Source organism: Oryctolagus cuniculus, chromosome 11 (genome assembly GCF_964237555.1).
Source record: "Oryctolagus cuniculus chromosome 11, mOryCun1.1, whole genome shotgun sequence".
NCBI classification, from domain to species: domain Eukaryota; kingdom Metazoa; phylum Chordata; class Mammalia; order Lagomorpha; family Leporidae; genus Oryctolagus; species Oryctolagus cuniculus.
This window is the reverse complement of record NC_091442.1, coordinates 72648393-72661492: the sequence shown is the minus strand read 5'-3', so window position 1 is coordinate 72661492 and position 13100 is coordinate 72648393. Positions and strand designations below refer to the sequence as shown.

General features: G+C 40.5%; 1 long non-coding RNA gene across 1 annotated transcript; it reads left to right on the top strand.

The window, feature by feature from the left end:
• Positions 1 to 1368: 1368 nt before the first annotated feature.
• LOC127491163 (uncharacterized) lies at positions 1369 to 12873 on the top strand. The gene is made up of 2 exons (XR_011380163.1): positions 1369 to 1542; positions 11826 to 12873. It is a non-coding gene; the product is annotated as an uncharacterized lncRNA (long non-coding RNA).
• Positions 12874 to 13100: the final 227 nt, after the last annotated feature.

The following is a 13100-nucleotide window of genomic DNA, read 5'->3' as shown; positions in this document are numbered from 1 at the left end:
TCTACTTCTAGGAATTTATTCTCAACAAAAACATAAAAAAAACCAGTTAAAGTTATATGAAAAAGAGATGTTTTTATAACACTTTTTTTAATGGTGGAAAAGTGAAAGCAAATATTCGATAACAAGTGCATATGTAAATGAGTGAGGTAATATAGACATAAGGAAATATTGTGAAGTCAATAAAAATTTACATAAAAGAATATTTGGGGGCTGACACTGTGGCATAGTAGGCTAAGCATCCACCTGTGGTGTCAGCATCCCATAAGGATGCCAGTTTATGTTCTAGCGCTCCTCTTCTGATCCAGCTCTCTGCTTGTGTCCTGGGAAAGCAGTGGATGTTGGACCAAATGCTTGGGCCCCTGCACCCATGTGGGAGACCCAGAAAAAGCTCCTGGATCCTGGCTTCAGATTGGCCCAGCTCCAGCCATTGTGGCCATTTGGAGAGTGAACCAGTGGATAGAAGATCTTTATTTCTGTCTCTTCTGCTCTCTGTCTGTAACTCTGCCTATCAAATAAATAAATAAATAAAATCTTTTGAAAACCCACAGTGTCATCCATATACTTTAAATCATGTCTAGATTTCTTAATAGTTAATGTGATGAAGATGTGATATAAATAGTTGTCATATTGTATTGTTCAAGGAATATTGGCAAAAGTCTGCCTATTCAGTAAAGATGCAGTTTCTCTGAAGTATTTTGCAGCCACATATGGCTGAATCCACAGATGTAGAGGGACCATTGCATATAAAGGAACAGATAAATATTTTTTTTACTCTTACCATCTCAAGATTGTAACATTTCCTTTAATTGGTGGAGGATGATTATGAGTGAAATAACCCAAAATCAGATTTTCTGAAATTAATTCAGAAATTCTTTATTGTGAATATTCAGTTGGTCACCAACTTGCTAAACAGAAACAGGAGTTCCCTTGATAGCTCCTGATTCAGCTTTCTAAATAAGCTTTAGCCCCGTTGTCCTGTAGATTTTTTTTTTTTGAGGTTTACATTTAGTGTTTTACATTTGCCCCCTGCAATACTATTCCCTGTAACTCATTTACTGCACTAGTCTCCACTCACCTTCAAGTCTAAGCTCAAAGCCCCTCGAACCACACAAACCACAGCACACATCAACACAGAGACAGTCAATGATAATAACTGAATACTTGCCATGTGGCAGGTAACACACCAAAGGCTTTTTATTGTAATCTCACTTAATTATCACAAAACCTTATGAGATAAGTACTACTAATGTGCTTACTTTTCTGATGAGGCAACCAGATCTCCGAGAGATTAAGTGACATGCTAAAAACAGTCCTAAGCTGGTGATTGACAAAACTGACATTTCAACTCAGAGTTACCTGATTTCAAAGCAGCTGAGCTACTGCAACAAATGAAGGGAAAGAAAGGTAGTGACTGCGCTTGGACAGAATTGTGAGGGAGACAAAAGTCAGTTTCGTGCTCTCAAGTCCTGGTCAACAGAAGCCTGTTTGGAAAGTAGTGTTCGATGAGAAGAAGAAAGTCAGTTAAGGCCTCTCCTTATTAAGGTAAATGGGGATGTTCTGAACATTATGATGTTCTTTGGGAACACTGGTTGTCCAGGATCTCACCACCAGCAGGATATTTAGTATGATCTAATTGCATTCCTGTAATTTAGATTAGAAAAATTGAGGTCTGGAGAGATGTTATAATTTCATAGCAATAACAGAATGTGACCTAGAATCTGAACCTCTTGATTCTCTCAATTCTAAAGCATTCTGATTATACAGAGTCCTCTGTCTCATAATGTAAGTGAATCTGGTGAAGCAAAATGAGTTTTTAAAATGTTTATTTATTTGACAGGCAGAGGTACAGAGGAAGAGACTTAGAAAGAGAGAGAAAGAATGCCCATATTCTGGTTCACTCTCAAAATGCCCACATTGGCTGGGGCTGGGCTAAGCCAAAGACAGGAGACAAGAATGTAATCCAGATCTCCTGCATGAGTGACAGGAACCCAATTACTTAGCCATCACCACTGCCTCCCAGGAACTGCATTAGCAGGAAGCTGGAGTCTGGAGCTGGAGCTGGGTAGCAGATTAGGTTCTCTGACATAGGACACGAATGTCTTAACTGATGTTTTAACTCCCAGCCTAATGCCTACCTCAGGAAAATGATTTTGATGAGCCAACTTGGTGGTCGAGCAGGTAAAGCTACCACCTGTGATGCTGGCATCCCACATGGATGCTAGTTCAAGTCCCAGCTACTCTACTTCCCTTCCAGCTCCCTGCTAGTAGGTGGGAAAGGCAGCAGAGGATGCCCCCAGTGTTTGGACCCCTGCCACCCATGTGGTTGAAGCTCCTGGCTCTTGACTTTGGCCTGGCCCAGCACTGACTGTTGTGGCCATCTGGAGAGTGAACCAGTAGTTGGAATATCTCTTTTCTGCCTCTTCCTCTCTCTCTCTAACTCTTTCAAAATAAATCTTTGAAAAAAAAAAAAAACAAGAAAGAAAAATTTTGAATAGACTTTGGAGGACATCGCTTTTTATCAACAGAATCACTTGAGATTCACTCTTTCCTTAAGTTTTAAAAAAATCCCCACATAAGGCCTGCGCCGCAGCTCACTAGGCTAATCCTCCGCCTTGCGGCGCCGGCACACCGGGTTCTAGTCCCGGTCGGGGCGTCGGATTCTGTCCCGGTTACCACTCTTCCAGGCCAGCTCTCTGCTGTGGCCCGGGAGTGCAGTGGAGAATGGCCCAAGTCCTTGGGCCCTGCACCCCATGGGAGACCAGGATAAGTACCTGGCTCCTGCCATCGGATCAGCGTGGTGCACCGGCCGCAGTGCACTGGCCGCGGCGGCCATTGGAGGGTGAACCAACGGCAAAGGAAGACCTTTAAAAAAAAAAAAAGAAAAAAAAATCCCCACATAAACTTCAGTCTTACTTGTTGCTGTCACTTGTATGTAATTTATAAGACAGAGGTTATGATTGAAATGATTTCATGTTGCAATATGTATTCTTTGTCTTTATTTGGCTTTTTGTTTTAACTTTTAAAATAGAAAAATATGGTGAACACAAAAACTCACCAAAGGAAACAGCAGTATAAAACACAGTTCCTTCGTGTGGAGCAGGTAGTTTATAAAAAGAAAAGTTAATGCATTTCACTTCATATCTACTATGATTTCCTCTCAAGTATTCTTACCTTGGAAAATTTTATTCTGAATATTTCCACCATGCCTTCAGGACTCCTATTCAACTCAGAATCCAGGCCAGATATTTACGCCAGTTTGCCTTCAGAATCAATTTTCCTTCCCCATTGGTTTTGATCTTAAGCTTGATCTTGAGCCTTTGAGTTTGGCTACTTAAAATAATTAGGATGCAGACATAAAAACATTTCTCATTAAGATAGAAATGATGAGAACAGAATGTCTATTTAATTTTATTCTGATACAGTGAACTGGAATTCCCAGAAGGTTGAATAAGAATAGATAGTGAGGGCAGATGCTATCATATCTGTGGACTTATGAAGTAATTCTGTGGATGTCATTTGACTAAGTATATGTTTTTGCAAAACTAAATTCTGTCAGCACCACACCCAGGGCATTTACTATAGTGTACATTTCGAATGAGCACATATGGATTTTCTATATTGATGTGTTTTCTTTAAGTTTGTTGAAGGCTTAGGGTATGTTAAAAGAAATGCAGAAAAAATATCTAAATTCTGGGTGAAAATGACAATGATAGATACCTGTAATTAATATACCTAGTAATTTTATATGGCAGTTCTTTAAGAAAAACACAGCGAATAATTAAGGCATGTTCACATTTATAAGTCTCTTGCATTTAAGAATGCTCATAAGTTTTACAATTTATGTTTTGGTATGCAATACTAAGTGGACTTTTGTACATTTTAATGTTCACTAGTTACACAGAAGCGTCCTTATGATACACTTTTGGCACATGATACAAAGAAAGTGAAAAATATGTATGCATCCAGAAATCCTCTTCTCAATTTTCTGGTGGTAGAAAACATTGAAGGAAAAATGGGGGTTTCCATATTTCCTTGGAGAAGCCCTCTTCTGTAATTTTCAGTGATTATAGTCCTATGTGTGGCTTGGATTCATATGTTATCTAGTATCTGCTGAACGTTTGCCATGTGCCAGGCACTGGGTTAGGTTCAGGCTATACCATGGTGAATAAGGTCCATGTTACCTTTACTCCCTGGAGCTTTCAGTTCCCTCAGTGAGACAGCCAAGGTCAAGAAATAATCCCAAATGGTGAAAGTTCTATAAAAGAAACCAACAGGGGACTTCAGTAGGCAATATCTGGAGTTCAGAGGATAGGCAAGGACAGCTGAATGGAATGAATGATGAAGCAGGGAGAGGGGAAGGTGGTGCTCTTGTCTGCTATCACTTATTGAGCTATAGGCCTGGGCTAAATCTTTTTTACATAAGAACTCTAGAATCTGATGCTAACATTACAGATGAGAGAACCAAGGGCTTACTTACCAAGGATGCAAAATTGGAAGGGATGGGGAGGTGGGGGCATGATCCTGGGTATGACTCCAGAGTTCATAAGCACTAATTCCACTGCTAGGAAAAATTACCATAAAAGTGAATCAGAAATTCAAACACCAATTTATGTAACAAGGCGATTTTCTCACCCTACCTTTCTCCCCCCACCAAAGATTTATTTATTTATTTGACAGAGTAACGGGAGGGTGGGGGAGGGGAGGAGAGAGAGGGGGAAAGAGATCTTCCACTTGCTAGTTCACTCCTCAAATGGCCACAGCAGCCAGGGTTGGTCCGGGCTGAAGCCAGGAACCAGGAGCTCTATCCAGTCTCCCACATGGGTGACTGGGGCCCATGCTGCTTTCCCAGTGCATTAGCAGGGAGCTGGATCAGATGTAGAGCCGCTGAGACTTGAATGGGCACTGCAAAAATAGATGTCAATGTCGCGAACAGCTTACATTGCAGCACTGCAACACTGGCCCCTCAAACCACTGTTTTTAAAAATTTCACAGTCTTTCATTTGGGGACTGAGGAGGGATTTCAGGTGGAGCTTATATTTCATTTAGTAACACTCTTTTATCTCACATTTTGAGTGAGTTATATGAAAAAGCCTATAAAACAGGTAACCATTCAAATTCTAGAGTGCCAGATTTGAACAAGTCGTACCTTGAAAAACACAAAGAAATAGAAAAAGATGGGAACACATAATGTGAAAAACAATCACAGAGGAGATGAGTTTCTAGTAATGGAAGAAAGTTTTTGAGTTGTGTGTTAGCTTAAAAGATAACATTTCCCTCTCACTACCTTAAACTAGTGAGACTTATTGGGTGATCCCAAACACAATGAATGCATTTCTCAGACATTTTTCAGGAAGTTTTAACAAAGAATATTCACAAATAATGAGCAAATCTCCAACATTTCCTTAGTTCCATGAATATTCCATATAATATTCAATAGGAACAGAAAATCTGGGTCATTAGGAAAAATATTTGGTGAAATCCATGTAGCTGGTTTGAGATTATCATTCTTTTAATAACCAATTATAAAGAAGTTAGAATAAGAACTCTTGGCCAACTAGAATATTTGTCTCATTCTATGGATTGGTTTCAACTCATTTAGATTATGGTCCTGTAGAAGCTATGGGATGAAAGAACAAGTCAGACAAAATAATCAAAATTTGGAACGAAGGCAAACATGTGCGCACACGCGTGTGCACACACACACACATACAAGATAGGTAGCGTGCCTTCCAGTATAAAATATCAATAAAGGCCATCCAAGGATTGTCTAAGGTATGTATGAGAGGTCCTCAAAAGGTTCATGGAAAATGCACATTATGAAAAAAACCATCCATGGCTCCCAAAAGTTTTTGAACCAGAATAAACTTATCTTCTAATTCCTTTTTAAAGGAACTTTTCAAAGTGCCTTCAATCTGAGCCCTCCTCGGAGATGCAGTGATCAAAGGCCTAGCTTAGTAGGTCACTTGTTAACTCGGCAACTTGTTGGGTAGAGAGGGTGGTCATTCCTACTGGGACAGAGAACCCCAGAGGTTTGTGCCCTCTTTATCACAATGAATGTACATGCACATCTAGTCCAGTCATCTCAGCCTAACTTCCCTTAATTTTCCTATAAATATCCCAGCTTCTTAACTGCTCCTTGAATGTATCATAACATCTTACTAGTTTTCTCATCATTAAATAAAATCTTACACAGGTTTTAATTTCATATTTACTTGAGAGTCATGATTTTACTTTTTGGCAATTATACTTAACAAGGATAAACAGACTATTCTCATTACCCAGTTTTACATTTTATCGATGATCAGTGAAATAGGAGTGTTTTTATAAGCTCTTTGTAATTTGCTACAAATACTTTTTCCTGGTATTTGATTTATAAGTTGCTTATACACTAATGCCTGTTAGGCTTTCACAGAGGAAGTTTTATTCTTTCAGACTGGTGTTTTTACACACAAAATCCATGAAAGTCTTAATTAAGTGAAATACTCAAATGTGGTGAGCCCAATTCACATTGCCAGTCCATCCCTAACACCCAGAGTAGACAGACTCCACTAAGCAGAAGTGACTTTAGTGCTACCACTAAGTAGAGCTGATGACATCACTCAGCCTTCTCTGATTTCTTATTTCGTCCTCCTGTATACCCTTTACAGGGTATATGGAGACAGGTTTTTTGTTTTGTTTTTTGTAAGAACGTTGAGTGGGCCAGTACTTTGTATGTGTTCGCTTGGCTTTGTTATTTGCCATTCAGTAAGGTTAATGGATACCCAATCACTAACAGCATCATGTATGCTTGGGTTCTGTGCCTGACAGTGTTCCACTGATTCAAAAGAATATAGATTCCCTTTTGACAAGCAGTGCTCATTATGGGATTATTCCACTTCTTGCACTAGAAGTCAATGACAGATAGTTGAGATTGCTTTGAATTATTAGGAGGAAATTCTCTGACTGATAGCAAAGCATTGGCTTACTGATCACATCTCACATGTCTACATTCCATTAACTCTGCATAAGGTGATGCTCATTGACTGAAGGTGTTCTGTTTGTTATGCTAATGTGCTGTGAAAATAACACCTTCTAAAATTCCCAGCTCAAACTATCCTACCTCAGGGTTGAAAGAGAAAACTTGAGCTTCACCAGGGAGCTCTATCAATGCATCAGTAGCTTTCACTTTTGTAAAAAACAAAGTGGTTGAAATGTAAATACTCCAACTTGGCCTGCTCGCTCTCTCTCTCTCTCTCTCTCTCCCTACCCCCCACCCCGTGTGTGTGTGTGTGTGTGTGTGTGTGTGTGTCTGTGTGTGTCTAACAGGAAGGGAGAACCTGGGGCTTCCTTTGTTTTTGTTTCCTTGCTGTAGGCAAGTCAAGGCAAATTCTTAGGTTTTTTGGATGCTTAAGTCCCCCCAAAAGTCTCAGCTAATTACCCTGAGTTGGTCATTACATAATGTATATGTGAATGAAAGAACACTGTACCCCATAAATATGTACAGTTGTGAAACAATTAAAAAACAACAAAAATTGGAATAAAATGCAGAAAGGCCAAACCCTTAACACAAGTAGAGGGGCTTGAATAGGGAGTAGAAGTACATTTCTGAGCCTGTGTAGGCCTAAGCAAAGTTTATGGTCTCTGAGCCTGTTTCCTTATTCGGGAAAGGCAGATAACAATAATAATATCTGCTTTACGCAATGCAATTGTTTATAAAATAAGCCCCCTACCCCCACCATCTACAATCTTACAATCTTCTTTCCTAACCAGAAAGAAGTTAAATAGGGATAGGGCAATCCAGGTGAGGGCACAATTAACTGTCCCTAAAGTCACCTCTGCTTACATTATATTTTTTTAAATAATTTTTTCTTAATAATACATTCTCCTTACCAAAAAGAAAAAAAAAAAGTCTCAAGGCTTCTCACTGTGTCCTGACATTTTAGCCTTTTCTAAAACAATTATCTGGCCTTTACCAGAGATATGAGAGAGAGTGATGTTTGACAGTCAGTGAGCCCCTCCCTTCTAGGATTCCCTGTCTCCAAGAAGAGGTTTGTTTTAGCTAAGCATTTTTGAGTCCTTAATTTGGGCCTTGATCTAATGATACCCATTAATTAGTGGGCTCTAACTGGTGAGTTATGTCTTAAAATAGTTAAACTCAGTATTAGTATTTGCAGTTTATAAAGTAGTCTCAGCAATAGGTTTGTCTCTTCTCACCTCCTACCTAGCTAGGGCTAAGCTGAAGCTGAAGCCAGGAGTCAAGGACATACTCCAGGTCTCCCCTTTGGGTGGTGGTAACCCAACCACTGTGGCATCATCTGCTACTTCCCAGGGCACACACTAGCAGGAAGCTGGAATTGGGAGTGGGGTCAGGACTCAAACTCTGGCATTCTGACATGAGTTGTGGGTATCCCAATTGGCATCTTAGTGGCTAGGCCAAAAACCTGCTCTGAGGACAATACTTCATGGGGTTGCGATATACAAATTTGTGAAGTGCTTTGTCATCTATGACATACTTTACAAAAGTGAGATTTCCTTATTTTTGATTTGCTTGTACAACGTTACATACTAGTTTCAGATCTGTCAGTTATTTTACCCCAGAATTGAAATGGAAAACTGGAAAGATTGGTGGAATTGTGTCCGGAAGCCTAAAAGCTAGGAGAGTTACAGCAAGATTGAAGTTCATCCACCAGAAGCGAATGAGATTGAAGGGTTAACCCCCTTAATTACTATGATCACCTGCATGATGCCGACTCTCCCAGTTAGGCTGGTCACTGACCCATCACGAGGATGGCCATCACAGTGGGATCATCTCCTCTACAAGCAGTTTCGTGGAACTGGAACTCAGGAGGCATAAATTTAGTCTTCTGCCAGAAGTTAGCATGTGATCTAAAGTTAATCAATCAGCCATTCTGAGCCTCAGTTTCCACTTCTGTGAAATTATGGATGCTTGGGGCCACCGCCTGCAGTGCCAGCATCCCATATGGGTGCTGGTTCAAGTCCCTCTGACATAAATAAAGTGGACACTTCCAATCCAGCTCTCTGCTGTGGCCTGGAAAAACAGCGGAAGATGGCCCAACTCCTTGGGCCCCTGCACCCACGTGGGAGACCCGGAAGAAGCTCCTGGCTCCTGGCTTCGGATCAGCACAGCTCTGGCTGTTGCAGCCATCTGGGGAGTGAACCAGCAGATGGAACACATCTCTCTCTCTCTCTCTCTCTCTCTCTCTCTCTCTCTCTTTCTCTCTGCCTCTCCTTCTCTAATTCTGACTTTCAAATAAATAAATCTTTTTAAAATGCAGAAGAAATTATGGCTGCCAGTAAATACCTTCCCTGTGTCTTATTTTGTGTCACTGCTGATTCCCGTTCCAGCCTTCCTCCCAGTGATAGACTTGAGGTGGTTGTTTCCCTTTCATTGCATTGTTTAACAATACATTTTTTAGACTTCTCAAATTTATCTGCAACAAAATTTTAAACTGTTCTTTATTTTGTGCCTACCTTTCATTGCATTTTCAGTTAGTCAAAATGCCAGATCTGGCTTTTATAATTTGATGTTTGAAAGGAACTTCCAAAGGAAATTTAAAGAGACTGATAATTAAATTTGTCAGTTCAGAGACCAAGTTAGGCAGATTTTTTTAATAACAAACATTATTTTCTCAACATGGTCTAAATCGATGACACCAAAAATGATTGTTTTCTAAGATTATGTATCTCTAGACCATAGAATGAGACTTCTGATTTAATTAAATCAGATCAAATAGAAGGTTTTTTTTTCTTCAATAACACATTATCATACAAACAAGTATATTTTAGAGATCAGACAAAGCAATAACCTAAACTCATTTTTTGCATAGAAATTCTGCTTAGGAGAATCAGATAAGTAATAATATCATGATGTTAAAACGGATAAGGGGTAGGCATTGTGGCACAGTGGTTTAAGCCACTGCTTATGATGGCCACATCCCATATCAGAGTGCCTCATTCAAATCCTGGCTACTCTGTTGTGGATCCAGCTTCTCGTTAATGTAGCTTGTAGGCAGAAGATAGTGACTCAAATGCCCGGGTCCAGGCCACCCGCGTGGGAGACCCAAATGGAGTTTCTGGCTCCTGGCATCTGCTGGCCTAGCCTTGGCTATTATGGTCACTGGGGGAGTGAACCAGCAGATGGAGGATCTCCCCCACTACACCACCAGTTCTCTGTCTCTGCTTCTCTGTTATTCTGCCTTTTGAATAAATATGTCTTTTTTTTAAATCCTGCTAACATTGGTGAACTGACCTTCCAAAGAAACTGGAGAAAGTGCTCTCCCTTGGGATGATTAAATGTGAACCAATCTAGTGGGGCTATTCCTAAATCAATCTTTCAGAACTAAAGTGAATCAAGACTTCCTTATGATGTCACATACCTTTGCATCATTTAATTGTTTACCTGTCAACCATACTTGGCTGCTATCAAGGCCAAACAATCAGGAAGCAGAAATTCTGAAAACATTTGGGGACCAGAAGACTTTTAAAAATTTTTATTTATTTATTTGAGAGAGAGGAGGAGAGAGAATCTTCTACTGGATGACTCCTCAAATGTTAGCGATAGCTGAGATTGGGTCAAGGCCAAAGCTGGGAGCTGGGAACCCAATCCAGGTCTCCCATGTTAGTGGCAGGGTCCCAAGAACTTGAGCCACCATCTGCTTCCTCCCAGCCCTGCCTCAGTGGGAAGCTGGAATCAGAAGCAGAATTGGAACTTGAACCCAGGCCCTCTAATGTTCATGATAAAGGCCCAGGATGCAGGTTTCCCAAAAGATGTCTTAACTCTGCATCAAACGCCTGTCCTCCCAAGATTTTCTTGAGCTGGAATCAAGCAGGATGAGGTCTGAGCACTAGGTTTTGCAACTAACCACTTCTTGAGGCCATGCTATTATCTATTGTGTTGGGAACACTGCTACTGGTGTAAAAATCAGATTCTGTTAGCAAGAGGAGCAAGTGGCTTTCAGTTAGGCAACACTGTCTTCCACATATAGTATCCAGCATATTCATATCTGATTTTCTTTAAATCATGTTCAATTATGATTTCCAACTTTTACGCCATTTCTTACAAATTACAGAGCTATTAATAAGAAAATCAATGTAAAATGCAAAAGAAATCACCTTTCTTTTGAACATTACCGAGGTATGTGAGAGGCCAGATTACATTACTCCAAAGCATGAAGAATTATTTAGCTATAGCTATTAAGAAGCAGATACAGGAACGCTCCTTGCCCTTCCTTTAGATGCATGAAAGCAGAAGAGTTGTTTACAAAAACGTGAGGTATCCTGCTCTCTCCTCTCCTCCTCTCTACCCCTGCCTCCTTTACCAGGAAAATAAAGATTAGTCACTAAAGACAACTCTGGACAATTTTCAGTCTGAGGATGGTACAAGAAGACTTTATATTAGCAAATGCTACTAACCAGCCTTATCTGTTATTTTAATTCACCTCCCTACAAGTTTTGCACCTATAGAATCAGAGTTTTTTTCCTTTGTCCTACCACTTCCCCCACATGTGCCTTCCTTTGTGGAAGATGCTATCCAAGTCAGACTTCAAGTCTGCTTTCTCAGTCACTGCTCATTCTCTGGAGTCTCCCATGTATATATGAAGTGTTCATGTTAATAAGCCTCTGTTTCTCTATGTGAATCTGTCTTTCCTAACAGGAATTCATTCCAAGAAAAACCCATGGGGTTATAGATAACTACTATGGAATCATAGAACTCTCCAGAAAAGTTAGTATTGTATGCTGTTATTTCTCTAGCTTGTCAGTTTTTCTTAAATTATGACATACAAAGTAAAAACATTGTGGTTTCAAGCCCTGCATTTGTTTTGCAGCAAGACTCCCAGCCAGCAGCTGAGTATCTAGAGAGAGAAGATCCGGCTTCCTAGAGAGCAGGGCTGGAAGACCTAGGAAGGATGTTGTGGCCCGAGGTGCTGCCACAGAATGAGATGTTAAGCAAGTAAAAAGACGCTCAGGCATAAATAAGACAATAAAGAAGCCAAGGCAGGATGCACTGTGGAGGGCCTCGAGAGAAGACTGGGACCCATAGACTCCCCTCAAGTCATGGTCAACACAACCACATGACTATTACCAAGCCAAACCAGCTGCTGATGCTTTGTATTGGTCAGATGTGGCTAAGGAATCAAGGCTGGTTGAATCTGCATGTGGAAGATATTAGAATTCACAACTAATAGATGTTGCCAAGATGAATAAATGTGTGAACATTATGATCTCTGGAATTATTTGTTGCTGAATTTTAATCTGCTTTCAAGATACTCATGTCTTTACATGAGTACTTTTATTCTGACAGCTTCAATAAAGCAACCTTCATGATGTGTTTGCTGCTGTAAGGCAAACTTACTACAGCTGAGGCTGCTAACCTCTCTTCTTCCTGGTAAGAGAAAGTTTTGGCTAGTTACGTGGCTGCCAACTGTTTCCCAGCATCCCTTACGGTGAGATGTGGCCTATAAAAGATCAAGCTTTGCCAATGGGATGTGAGTAGAAATGACACATGCATAAGGGAAAGCTGCTTGCTTGAGGTGCCTCTTTCTCTCTTTCCTCTGGCTGGATAATGATTACAACCACAATGGCAAACTTGATTCAAAGAATGGCAGAAACGGAGCAGACACTGAGGCACTGAGGCACTGTGGGTTAAGCCACTGCTTGGGATGCCCACATACTGTATCAAAGCACTGTTTCAAGTATCAGATACTCTGCTTCTGATCCAGCTCCCTGCTAATGCACTTGAAAGCAGTGGATTGAGTTCCTGCCATCTATAGGAGAGGCCTGGAGAGGGTTCCTGGCTCCTGGCTCCTGGCTCCTGATTTGTCTTGTCCAGTCCCAGTTGTAGCACCCATTTGGGGAATAAATCAATAGATGGAAGATCTCTTTCTCTCTCTTTCCTATGTATGTGCCATTCTGGTTTTCAATAACTTTTTTTAAAAAGGGCAGAAGCAACACTTGATTTCAGGACAATGTCACCAAATAGAACTCCCTCACCAATTTGGGACCATTAAATGAGAGAAATGAACCACCATTTGACTCCTTGTGTTTTGGGGCCTCTATTGCAGCAGTGTGGTTTATACTGTAATTTACTCATTTGTCGAGTA